This window comes from Pelobates fuscus, chromosome 12, assembly GCF_036172605.1.
Source record: "Pelobates fuscus isolate aPelFus1 chromosome 12, aPelFus1.pri, whole genome shotgun sequence".
In the NCBI taxonomy this organism is placed as follows: domain Eukaryota; kingdom Metazoa; phylum Chordata; class Amphibia; order Anura; family Pelobatidae; genus Pelobates; species Pelobates fuscus.
This window is the reverse complement of record NC_086328.1, coordinates 2,370,466-2,384,405: the sequence shown is the minus strand read 5'-3', so window position 1 is coordinate 2,384,405 and position 13,940 is coordinate 2,370,466. Positions and strand designations below refer to the sequence as shown.

The 13,940-nt window shown below is 48.0% G+C and overlaps 1 protein-coding gene across 2 annotated transcripts in view; it reads right to left on the bottom strand.

The window, feature by feature from the left end:
* Window positions 1–8,106, bottom strand: part of HYDIN (HYDIN axonemal central pair apparatus protein) — a 205,005-nt gene extending 196,899 nt beyond the window's left edge. For both annotated transcript variants that reach the window (XR_010086125.1, XM_063437790.1), the window contains exon 1: window positions 8,062–8,106. The gene's annotated coding sequence lies outside the window, so the exon portion shown is untranslated. The remainder of the gene's footprint in view (window positions 1–8,061) is intronic.
* Between the last annotated feature and the right edge of the window lie 5,834 nt (window positions 8,107–13,940).

The following is a 13,940-nucleotide window of genomic DNA, read 5'->3' as shown; positions in this document are numbered from 1 at the left end:
GGGACTTGTATATAAACGGTTGCATTGGAATAAAAGCTGAGTTGACTCCCAAACTATGTGTCGTCTAGTTCTTGGGGAAAAGGGATTGTATCTAAGCTACATGGATTATTGTATGCTGAATCTGACTACCAGCGGAGATACCGTGGATTACACAACTACTCCGCTACAAACCCCAATAGAATACCCTGTACCCACTTACAGAATGCTCTGTGAACCCCAATAGAATACCCTGTACCCACTTACAGAATGCTCTGTGAACCCCAATAGAATACCCTGTACCCGCTTACAGAATGCTCTGTGAACCCCAATAGAATACCCTGTACCCGCTTATAGAATGCTCTCTGAACCCCAATAGAATACCCTGTACCCACTTACAGAATGCTCTGTGAACCCCAATAGAATACCCTGTACCCACTTACAGAATGCTCTGTGAACCCCAATAGAATACCCTGTACCCGCTTACAGAATGCTCTGTGAACCCCAATAGAATACCCTGTACCCGCTTACAGAATGCTCTGTGAACCCCAATAGAATACCCTGTACCCCCTTACAAAATGCTCTGTGAACCCCAATAGAATACCCTGTACCCGCTTATAGAATGCTCTGTGAACCCCAATAGAATACCCTGTACCCGCTTATAGAATGCTCTCTGAACCCCAATAGAATACCCTGTACCCACTTACAGAATGCTCTCTGAACCCCAATAGAATACCCTGTACCCACTTACAGAATGCTCTGTGAACCCCAGTAGAATACCCTGTACCCGCTTACAGAATGCTCTGTGAACCCCAGTAGAATACCCTGTACCCGCTTATAGAATGCTCTCTGAACCCCAATAGAATACCCTGTACCCGCTTACAGAATTCTCTGTGAACCCCAATAGAATACCCTGTACCCGCTTACAGAATGCTCTCTGAACCCCAATAGAATACCCTGTACCCGCTTACAGAATGCTCTGTGAACCCCAATAGAATACCCTGTACCCGCTTACAGACTGCTCTGTGAACCCCAATAGAATACCCTGTACCCGCTTACAGAATGCTCTGTGAACCCCAATAGAGTACCCTGTACCCGCTTACAGAATGCACTGTGAACCCCAATAGAATACCCTGTACCCGCTTACAGAATGCTCTGTGAACCCCAATAGAATACCATGTACCCGCTTATAGAATGCTCTGTGAACCCCAGTAATACAGATAACAAAATACCAAAACCAATGCAAGGTAACTGACAAAAAGAATAAAAAATAATAAACATCAAAAACCGGGCTGCATCACATACAGAGGAGCGACTTAATCATAATTATAAAAAATACAAAATGGTATGTGAGCGCTCCAAATATAAAGTAATGACCACTAAAGTACTGTACCCCAATAATACACCTCTGTACATGGTATATAGATTCTGTATCTCATATTTATTTATATATATTGTGGCAGGGTCAGAGAGGCTTTCTATGTTAGTAATAGATTGGAGCGCTCTCTATTCCCAGCATGATGGGGTTAATTGGGGGGAGTCACCCCTTGAATGTTATCAACCAGGTGAATGTAATTAACCAGCACTAGGGTTTTAAAAGGTTAGCCGCTGAAGACATCAGAGAGTCTAACAGCTGGGAGAGAGGAGGCAGTTAAGGCTGAGACTCTGAGACTCTGAGACTCTGAGACTCTGAGACTCTGAGACTCTGAGACTCTGAGACTCTGAGACTCTGAGACTCTGAGACTCTGAGACTCTGAGACTCTGAGACTCTGAGACTCTGAGACTCTGAGACTCTGAGTAAAAGGTACTGTGTGAAACCTGCTTAAAGTGCTGTATATGACTTTGTTTAACCCCTTAAGACCGAAGGACGTTTTATGCCGTCCTTAATTGGCCGGCTCTAAATGCCGTAGAACGGCATAGAACGTCCTGTGCGGTCTTACCCCCCACGTGGCCGGCGGCACATGGCCGCTGCAGATCGCGGTCGGCGGGCATGCCTGGCCCCCCTGTGCCTTTTTTACTTCTCACACAGTGACTCTCTATGTGATATCAAAGATCTATCTGCCTCTCTCTGCCTTCAGATCAAAGTGTATGTGGGGTACTGTTCTATTCATGTGATATAATAAAAACCTGGAAACATGGTACATGTGGGTACTGTTATATTCAATAGACAGTGTTAAATCAAAATACTAAGTCTCTAGTGCACTAACTAATATCAGGATTATGACATTTCCAGTGAAAATGCTATTTATCTGATTAAAAAGACAAAAATCAAAGTAGAAATCGCTACATGGGCCCAGCATTTCTGTTAAAATGGCTAGACCAAACATCTCAAATTATGCCATTTGTTATACTCTGGGGTGCCTACTTTTGAAAATGGTATGCCATAATAGTGGAAATGTTATTACCCAGGCTGCCATGCTTTCTCAAAGGCGAGAGAGACCCAGAAAATCACTTTGCCAAATTGCCAACTTTGAAAAGGACATCTAATATTTTTGTCCCTGTGACTCCCCCCCCCCCCCCCCCCCCCCCAAAAAAAACAGAAAATCTAGTACATGGGGGTACTGTTACATTCAGGAGACAATGTTAAATACAAATAGCGAGGCTTTGTTGCAATAACTCATATCAGGAATATGAAATGTCCTGTGAAAATGGAGTTCATGTGCGTGAAAAAGCACAAATAAAGCTATAACCCCTATGTGGGCCCTTCATTTCTGATAAAGTGGTTAGACCAAACATCTTGCAATGCACCATTTCTTATACTCTGGGTTGCCTACTTTTGAAAATGGTATGCCATAATAGTGGAAATGTTATTACCCAGGCTGCCATGCTCTCTCAACTGCGATATAGGCCCCGAAAATCACTTTGCCAAATTTCAATGTAATAAAGCCTAAATGGATAAGCCGTATATATGACCGTGTAACTTTCCAAAACACCATAAAACCTATACATGGGGGGTACCATGGCGCTCGTGAGACCTCACTGAGCAGAACTAGGAGTGTTTCAGGGCAGTAAACTATATACTAACAATAATATCAGTGAAAGTACAGATTTTATGTGAAAAAAACGCTAACTTTGGCTAGGGTTTGTGCCCAAGTGGCTACTACAAAAGACTGGCCATACCCCATTTTGAACAGTATTCTGACATTAACAGTTACATTGCCATGCTGAAATTGAAAAATAACAAGATTTCTTAATTTTTTCAATTTTGTTAGATTTTATTCATATAAAATGGAGTTCCATATATGAATGCTCTGTTTCCCTTGAACAAAATGATATATAATAAGTGTGGGTGCACTTAGTATGAAAGAGGTAAATTATTGTTGAACAGACATATAGTAAAATTCTGTGGTTTGTTTACATTTTTTTTGGATCACAACTTGTACATTTGGCTGCGGTCTTAAGGGGTTAAAACTGGGAACCAGATTAGCTGGCCGGTTGGATAGTTAGTAACACTGTTGTTTAGTGAGTCTCCAAGTTGGAGTAGGATTTATTTTCTTTTTGTTTTATTTTGTGGGAGAGCACAACCTTGTATATATTGTGGAAAGTGACAATAAACTGCAGTACTATTTTATCCTGACTGTTGCATTTGGAGTTTATTGAGCCTGGCCATCTTGCCAATATATCTATCCATCCACACACACACAGTAGGTACTCGCTGTATTTATAGTAGGTAGTTATAAAATACAAAGATAAAAAAAAGTGTATGTACTTGCTGAATATAGATTTAGCTGGTAAGTATAATATACGGTAAGTACTTGCTATAGGTTGATACAGGCGGTAGGTGGTCGCTAGAGGTAGATAGAGGCGGTAGGTGGTCGCTAGAGGTAGATAGAGGCGGTAGGTGGTCGCTAGAGGTAGATAGAGGCGGTAGGTGGTCGCTAGAGGTAGATAGAGGCGGTAGGTGGTCCCTAGAGGTAGATAGAGGCGGTAGGTGGTCCCTAGAGGTAGATAGAGGCGGTAGGTGGTCCCTAGAGGTAGATAGAGGCGGTAGGTGGTCCCTAGAGGTAGATAGAGGCGGTAGGTGGTTCCTAGAGATAGATAGAGGCGGTAGGTGGTCGCTAGAGGTAGATAGAGGCGGTAGGTGGTCGCTAGAGGTAGATAGAGGCGGTAGGTGGTCGCTAGAGGGAGGTAGAGGCGGTAGGTGGTCGCTAGAGGGAGGTAGAGGCGGTAGGTGCTCGCTAGAGGTAGATAGAGGCGGTAGGTGCTCGCTAGAGGTAGATAGAGGCGGTAGGTGCTCGCTAGAGGTAGATAGAGGCGGTAGGTGCTCGCTAGAGGTAGATAGAGGCGGTAGGTGCTCGCTAGAGGTAGATAGAGGCGGTAGGTGCTCGCTAGAGGTAGATAGAGGCGGTAGGTGCTCGCTAGAGGTAGATAGAGGCGGTAGGTGCTCGCTAGAGGTAGATAGAGGCGGTAGGTGCTCGCTAGAGGTAGATAGAGGCGGTAGGTGCTCGCTAGAGGTAGATAGAGGCGGTAGGTGCTCGCTAGAGGTAGATAGAGGCGGTAGGTGCTCGCTAGAGGTAGATAGAGGCGGTAGGTGCTCGCTAGAGGTAGATAGAGGCGGTAGGTGCTCGCTAGAGGTAGATAGAGGCGGTAGGTGCTCGCTAGAGGTAGATAGAGGCGGTAGGTGCTCGCTAGAGGTAGATAGAGGCGGTAGGTGCTCGCTAGAGGTAGATAGAGGCGGTAGGTGCTCGCTAGAGGTAGATAGAGGCGGTAGGTGCTCGCTAGAGGTAGATAGAGGCGGTAGGTGGCCGCTAGAGGTAGATAGAGGCGGTAGGTGGCCGCTAGAGGTAGATAGAGGCGGTAGGTGCTCGCTAGAGGTAGATAGAGGCGGTAGGTGCTCGCTAGAGGTAGATAGAGGCGGTAGGTGCTCGCTAGAGGTAGATACAGGCGGTAGGTGCTCGCTAGAGGTAGATACAGGCGGTAGGTGCTCGCTAGAGGTAGATACAGGCGGTAGGTGCTCGCTAGAGGTAGATACAGGCGGTAGGTGCTCGCTAGAGGTAGATAGAGGCGGTAGGTGCTCGCTAGAGGTAGATAGAGGCGGTAGGTGGCCGCTAGAGGTAGATAGAGGCGGTAGGTGGCCGCTAGAGGTAGATAGAGGCGGTAGGTGCTCGCTAGAGGTAGATAGAGGCGGTAGGTGCTCGCTAGAGGTAGATAGAGGCGGTAGGTGCTCGCTAGAGGTAGATAGAGGCGGTAGGTGCTCGCTAGAGGTAGATAGAGGCGGTAGGTGCTCGCTAGAGGTAGATAGAGGCGGTAGGTGCTCGCTAGAGGTAGATAGAGGCGGTAGGTGCTCGCTAGAGGTAGATAGAGGCGGTAGGTGGCCGCTAGGGGTAGATACAGGCGGTAGGTGGCCGCTAGAGGTAGATAGAGGCTGTAGGTGGTCCCTAGAGGTAGATAGAGGCGGTAGGTGGTCGCTAGAGGTAGATAGAGGCGGTAGGTGGTCGCTAGAGGTAGAAAGAGGCGGTAGGTGGTCGCTAGAGGTAGATAGAGGCGGTAGGTGGTCCCTAGAGGTAGATAGAGGCGGTAGGTGGTCCCTAGAGGTAGATAGAGGCGGTAGGTGCTCGCTAGAAGTAGATAGAGGCGGTAGGTGCTCGCTAGAGGTAGATAGAGGCGGTAGGTGCTCGCTAGAGGTAGATAGAGGCGGTAGGTGGTCCCTAGAGGTAGATAGAGGCGGTAGGTGCTCGCTAGAGGTAGATAGAGGCGGTAGGTGGTCCCTAGAGGTAGATAGAGGCGGTAGGTGGTCGCTAGAGGTAGATAGAGGCGGTAGGTGGTCGCTAGAGGTAGATAGAGGCGGTAGGTGGTTCCTAGAGGTAGATAGAGGCGGTAGGTGGTCGCTAGAGGTAGATAAAGGCGGTAGGTGGTCGCTAGAGGTAGATAGAGGCGGTAGGTGGCCGCTAGAGGTAGATAGAGGCGGTAGGTGGCCGCTAGAGGTAGATAGAGGCGGTAGGTGGCCGCTAGAGGTAGATAGAGGCGGTAGGTGGTTCCTAGAGGTAGATAGAGGCGGTAGGTGGCCGCTAGAGGTAGATAGAGGCGGTAGGTGGTCGCTAGAGGTAGATAGAGGCGGTAGATAGAGGCGGTAGGTGGTCGCTAGAGGTAGATAGAGGCGGTAGATAGAGGCGGTAGGTGGTCGCTAGAGGTAGATAGAGGCGGTAGATAGAGGCGGTAGGTGGTTCCTAGAGGTAGATAGAGGCGGTAGGTGGTCGCTAGAGGTAGATAGAGGCGGTAGATAGAGGCGGTAGGTGGTCGCTAGAGGTAGATAGAGGCGGTAGATAGAGGCGGTAGGTGGTTCCTAGAGGTAGATAGAGGCGGTAGGTGGCCGCTAGAGGTAGATAGAGGCGGTAGGTGGCCGCTAGAGGTAGATAGAGGCGGTAGGTGGCCGCTAGAGGTAGATAGAGGCGGTAGGTGGTTCCTAGAGGTAGATAGAGGCGGTAGGTGGCCGCTAGAGGTAGATAGAGGCGGTAGGTGGTCGCTAGAGGTAGATAGAGGCGGTAGATAGAGGCGGTAGGTGGTCGCTAGAGGTAGATACAGGCGGTAGATAGAGGCGGTAGGTGGTCGCTAGAGGTAGATACAGGCGGTAGGTGGCCGCTAGAGGTAGATAGAGGCGGTAGGTGGCCGCTAGAGGTAGATAGAGGCGGTAGGTGCTCGCTAGAGGTAGATACAGGCGGTAGGTGCTCGCTAGAGGTAGATACAGGCAGTAGGTGCTCGCTAGAGGTAGATACAGGCGGTAGGTGCTCGCTAGAGGTAGATAGAGGCGGTAGGTGCTCGCTAGAGGTAGATAGAGGCGGTAGGTGGCCGCTAGAGGTAGATAGAGGCGGTAGGTGGCCGCTAGAGGTAGATAGAGGCGGTAGGTGCTCGCTAGAGGTAGATAGAGGCGGTAGGTGCTCGCTAGAGGTAGATAGAGGCGGTAGGTGCTCGCTAGAGGTAGATAGAGGCGGTAGGTGCTCGCTAGAGGTAGATAGAGGCGGTAGGTGCTCGCTAGAGGTAGATAGAGGCGGTAGGTGCTCGCTAGAGGTAGATAGAGGCGGTAGGTGCTCGCTAGAGGTAGATAGAGGCGGTAGGTGGCCGCTAGAGGTAGATACAGGCGGTAGGTGGCCGCTAGAGGTAGATAGAGGCTGTAGGTGGTCCCTAGAGGTAGATAGAGGCGGTAGGTGGTCGCTAGAGGTAGATAGAGGCGGTAGGTGGTCGCTAGAGGTAGAAAGAGGCGGTAGGTGGTCGCTAGAGGTAGATAGAGGCGGTAGGTGGTCCCTAGAGGTAGATAGAGGCGGTAGGTGGTCCCTAGAGGTAGATAGAGGCGGTAGGTGCTCGCTAGAAGTAGATAGAGGCGGTAGGTGCTCGCTAGAGGTAGATAGAGGCGGTAGGTGCTCGCTAGAGGTAGATAGAGGCGGTAGGTGGTCGCTAGAGGTAGATAAAGGCGGTAGGTGGTCGCTAGAGGTAGATAGAGGCGGTAGGTGGCCGCTAGAGGTAGATAGAGGCGGTAGGTGGCCGCTAGAGGTAGATAGAGGCGGTAGGTGGCCGCTAGAGGTAGATAGAGGCGGTAGGTGGTTCCTAGAGGTAGATAGAGGCGGTAGGTGGCCGCTAGAGGTAGATAGAGGCGGTAGGTGGCCGCTAGAGGTAGATAGAGGCGGTAGGTGGTTCCTAGAGGTAGATAGAGGCGGTAGGTGGTCGCTAGAGGTAGATAGAGGCGGTAGGTGGCCGCTAGAGGTAGATAGAGGCGGTAGGTGGCCGCTAGAGGTAGATAGAGGCGGTAGGTGGTCGCTAGAGGTAGATAGAGGCGGTAGGTGGTCGCTAGAGGTAGATACAGGCGGTAGGTGGCCGCTAGAGGTAGATAGAGGCGGTAGGTGGCCGCTAGAGGTAGATAGAGGCGGTAGGTGGCCGCTAGAGGTAGATAAAGGCGGTAGGTGGCCGCTAGAGGTAGATAGAGGCGGTAGGTGGTCGCTAGAGGTAGATACAGGCGGTAGGTGGCCGCTAGAGGTAGATAGAGGCGGTAGGTGGCCGCTAGAGGTAGATAGAGGCGGTAGGTGGTCGCTAGAGGTAGATAGAGGCGGTAGGTGGCCGCTAGAGGTAGATAGAGGCGGTAGGTGTCCGACTTACCTGCTCCCCGCTGGCTGTGTCACACTTGCTGTCGCTGTTAGACCGGTTTCCATGGTAACGGTTACAGGACCCGGCTATCTCCCGCTCTCTGATTGGCTGCAGGAGCTTCACCGTCTCCATGGCAACCAATCTCCGCCTCCTATTGGCTACCGGGCAACTGATCGCTCCCGTCTATATACTGCCCCCCCCCACTGATATATACTGCCCCCCCTAATATATACTGCTCCCCCTAATATACACTGCCCCCCCCTAATATATACTGCCCCCCACTAATATATACTGCTCCCCCTAATATACACTGCCCCCCCTAATATATACTGCCCCCCCTAATATACACTGCCCCCCCCTAATATATACTGCTCCCCCTAATATATACTGCTCCCCCTAATATACACTGCCCCCCCCTAATATATACTGCCCCCCACTAATATATACTGCTCCCCCCTAATATACACTGCCCCCCCCTAATATATACTGCTCCCCCTAATATATACTGCTCCCCCTAATATACACTGCCCCCCCCTAATATATACTGCCCCCCACTAATATATACTGCTCCCCCTAATATACACTGCCCCCCCCTAATATATACTGCCCCCCCTAATATATACTGCCCCCCACTAATATATACTGCTCCCCCTAATATACACTGCCCCCCCCTAATATATACTGCCCCCCACTAATATATACTGCTCCCCCTAATATACACTGCCCCCCCCTAATATATACTGCCCCCCACTAATATATACTGCCCCCCCTAATATACACTGCCCCCCCCTAATATATACTGCCCCCCTAATATATACTGCTCCCCCTAATATACACTGCCCCCCACTAATATATACTGCCCCCCCACTAATATATACTGCCCCCCCTAATATATACTGCCCCCCCACTAATATATACTGCCCCCCTAATATATACTGCCCCCCCACTAATATATACTGCCCCCCCTAATATATACTGCTCCCCACTAATATATACTGCTCCCCCTAATATATACTGCCCCCCCCAATATATACTGCTCCCCCCTAATATATACTGCTCCCCACTAATATATACTGCCCCCCCTAATATACACTGCTCCCCCCTAATATACACTGCCCCCCCTAATATATACTGCCCCCCCTAATATATACTGCCCCCCACTAATATATACTCCCCCCCCCACTAATATATACTGCCCCCCTAATATATACTGCTCCCCCTAATATATACTGCCCCCCCTAATATATACTGCTCCCCCTAATATACACTGCCCCCCCAATATATACTGCCCCCCACTAATATATACTGCCCCCCCCACTAATATATACTGCCCCCCCTAATATATACTGCCCCCCCCACTAATATATACTGCCCCCCTAATATATACTGCCCCCCTAATATATACTGCCCCCTAATATATACTGCCCCCCACTAATATATACTGCTCCCCCACTAATATATACTGCTCCCCCCACTAATATATACTGCTCCCCACTAATATATACTGCCCCCCCTAATATATACTGCTCCCCACTAATATATACTGCTCCCCCACTAATATATACTGCCCCCCTAATATATACTGCTCCCCCTAATATACACTGCCCCCCCTAATATATACTGCCCCCCCTAATATATACTGCTCCCCCTAATATACACTGCCCCCCCTAATATATACTGCCCCCCACTAATATATACTGCCCCCCCACTAATATATACTGCCCCCCCTAATATATACTGCCCCCCCACTAATATATACTGCTCCCCCTAATATATACTGCTCCCCACTAATATATACTGCTCCCCCACTAATATATACTGCCCCCCTAATATATACTGCTCCCCCTAATATATACTGCCCCCCTAATATATACTGCCCCCCCTAATATATACTGCCCCCCACTAATATATACTGCCCCCCCACTAATATATACTGCCCCCCCTAATATATACTGCCCCCCTAATATATACTGCCCCCCACTAATATATACTGCCCCCCACTAATATATACTGCCCCCCACTAATATATACTGCCCCCCCCACTAATATATACTGCTCCCCCTAATATATACTGCCCCCCACTAATATATACTGCCCCCCACTAATATATACTGCCCCCCACTAATATATACTGCCCCCCACTAATATATACTGCTCCCCCTAATATATACTGCCCCCCACTAATATATACTGCCCCCCACTAATATATACTGCCCCCCCACTAATATATACTGCTCCCCCTAATATATACTGCCCCCCACTAATATATACTGCCCCCCCTAATATATACTGCCCCCCACTAATATATACTGCTCCCCCTAATATATACTGCCCCCCACTAATATATACTGCTCCCCCACTAATATATACTGCTCCCCCCACTAATATATACTGCTCCCCACTAATATATACTGCCCCCCCTAATATATACTGCTCCCCCACTAATATATACTGCTCCCCCCACTAATATATACTGCTCCCCACTAATATATACTGCCCCCCCCTAATATATACTGCCCCCACTAATATATACTGCTCCCCCACTAATATATACTGCTCCCCCCACTAATATATACTGCTCCCCACTAATATATACTGCTCCCCACTGATATATACTGCCCCCACTGATATATACTGCTCCCCCCACTAATATATACTGCTCCCCACTAATATATACTGCTCCCCCCTAATATATACTGCTCCCCCACTAATATATACTGCTCCCCCCACTAATATATACTGCTCCCCCACTAATATATACTGCTCCCCACTAATATATACTGCTCCCCACTAATATATACTGCTCCCCACTAATATATACTGCCCCCCCCCTAATATATACTGCCCCCACTAATATATACTGCTCCCCCCTAATATATACTGCTCCCCCTAATATATACTGCCCCCCACTAATATATACTGCTCCCCCACTAATATATACTGCTCCCCCCACTAATATATACTGCCCCCCCTAATATATACTGCCCCCCACTAATATATACTGCTCCCCCTAATATATACTGCTCCCCCTAATATATACTGCTCCCCCTAATATATACTGCTCCCCACTAATATATACTGCTCCCCCCTAATATATACTGCCAAAATATATATTGCTCCCCAATATATACTGCTCCCCCCAATATATACTGCCCCCCAATATATACTGCCCCCAATATATACTGCCCCCAATATATACTGCCCCCCAATATATACTGCCCCCAATATATACTGCCCCCCAATATATACTGCTCCCCCTAATATATACTGCCCCCAATATATACTGCTCCCCAATATATACTGCTCCCCCTAATATATACTGCCCCCCTAATATATACTGCCCCCCCTAATATATACTGCCCCCCACTAATATATACTGCCCCCCACTAATATATACTGCTCCCCCTAATATATACTGCTCCCCCCTAATATATAGTGCTCCCCCAATATATACTGCTCCCCCTAATATATACTGCCCCCAATATATACTGCCCCCCAATATATACTGCTCCCCCCCTAATATATACTGCTCCCCCCTAATATATACCGCTCCCCCTAATATATACTGCTCCCCAATATATACTGCCCCCCAATAATATATACTGCTCCCCCTAATATATACTGCCCCCCAATATATACTGCTCCCCAATATATACTGCTCCCCCCTAATATATACTGCTCCCCCCTAATATATACTGCTCCCCCTAATATATACTGCTCCCCCTAATATATACTGCGCCCCCTAATATATACTGCCCCCCCACTAATATATACTGTCCCCCACCAATATATACTGTCCTCCAACTAATATATACTGCCCCCACTAATATATACTGCCCCCAATATATACTGCCCCACACTAATATATTCTGCCCCCCCTAATATATACTGCCCCCCTAAAATATACTGCCCCAGTATATACTGCCTCCCCACTAATATATACTGCCTCCCACTAATATATACTGCCTCCCACTAATATATACTGCCCCCCACTAATATATACTGCCCCCCACTAATATATAATGCCTGCCCCCACTAATATATACTGCCCCCCCACTAATATATACTGCCCCCCCCACTAATATATACTGCCCCCCACTAATATATACTGCCCCCCACTAATATATACTGCCCTCCACTAATATATATACTGCCTGCCCCCCCACTAATATATACTGCCCCCACTAATATATACTGCCCCCCACTAAAATCCATACTGCCCCCACCAATATATACTGCCCCCCACTCAAATATATATACTGTCCCCCCACTCAAATATATATACTGTCCCCCCACTCAAATATATATACTGTCCCCCCACTAATATATACTGTCCCCCCACTAATATATACTGCCCCCCACTAAAATATACTACCCCCACTAATATATACTGCCCCCCCAATAATATATACTGCAACCTAAAATAAACTGCACTGCTAAATATAGACTGCACCCTTGAATATATACTTCACCCATATATACTGTACCCCATAATAGATCCTGCCCCCCTCATTATATACTGCCCCCCTAACTCACCAAAGTCTGCCTTCTCCTACTCCTCCTTACTCAACTCAACCCGACTGTTAACCACAAATTAAGTGATTAACTCAAGTGCTTTCCCTGATTGGCTGCCATTCGTGCAACCGAACACACGTATTCCAGTGCATGGCAGGCCATTGTGTCTCCTGAACACAGGCAGCGGTACATGGTCGTCAAACGCCTGTAACTATCTTCGGGCATGCGAGTGCATGAACACAGACGGAGTTCGTACAGCTGCCCGTCTTACTTCCCGACCAACTAGATGAACGACGTTCGGGAGATATGAACTAGGACTGGGGGGATTAGCTCCCTAAAAGCCAGTGAGAGCATTCATCGGTGTTCACACAGGAACCCCCGAAAGCCGTCCGGCCACCACCGTGATCCTGTATTGCAAATAGCACAGTCTTCTAGGGTATAAACAAGCGCAGTCTTTTAAATTAACATAAATGCAGGCACTCTGTTGTTGCTCAGGAGATAGCAGCAATACGAAAGAAACAATATAACTAAAATTACTGCAAACAAAATCCTAGCTCGTCTGAGCTCTTACAAACATTCAATGCCCTATCTATCAAGGTTTAAACGTAAACAAAATACAGGTTTCACCAAACTTGTTCCTTGTCAACTCTCTGCACTCCAGTGCTCAGTCACAAGTCAGCCGGCTGCTACCAGCCCCCAAAGAAGAAATAAAAAGTCTTCTTACCCATCTACCAGGGAGCAGCTGATTACCTGCAGCTGAGCAATGGGTTGGAGACAGTCCAAAACCCTGGCCTGGACCTTATATCTCCCATTTGTATATAAACTGGAGCTCCGGCCTGCCCTACTCTCCGAATGCTCCACCCCAGGGGCCCACATACAAACATTAATTTTGCATACAACACATACTCCCCCTGGGGTTTAATGTCTTATGCCTCTCTGAAGAAATTAGCAGAAATATAAACACCCTCACAAACAACACCGTATTACACCACCCCCTTGTCTCTCTTGTCTCTTTGGAACTGAGGGCTATTTAGACAACTTGGGCACAGACTGGTCACCTCCGCTAATTCCTTCACTCTTGAGCCATTAAAACATGCAGACATCCATTCCCCCAGTAACCAGACAATACATAGTTCTGGGAGTCAACTGATTTATTTCCGACCACAAGTGGCTTTTATGCACAGACCCCTACATGGGGTCTCTAATACAATAACACATGGGTTTCAATCCCAAGATCTTCTGCGCCTGACAGAAAATTGCGTGAGAATAACCTATAATTCAAATATCTCTCAGGTACATTAAATCCATACAAAATATACAGTACCGCAAAAGTGCCCCCACCATAACTAGGAACCTGACAAAAGTCATATTGCTGG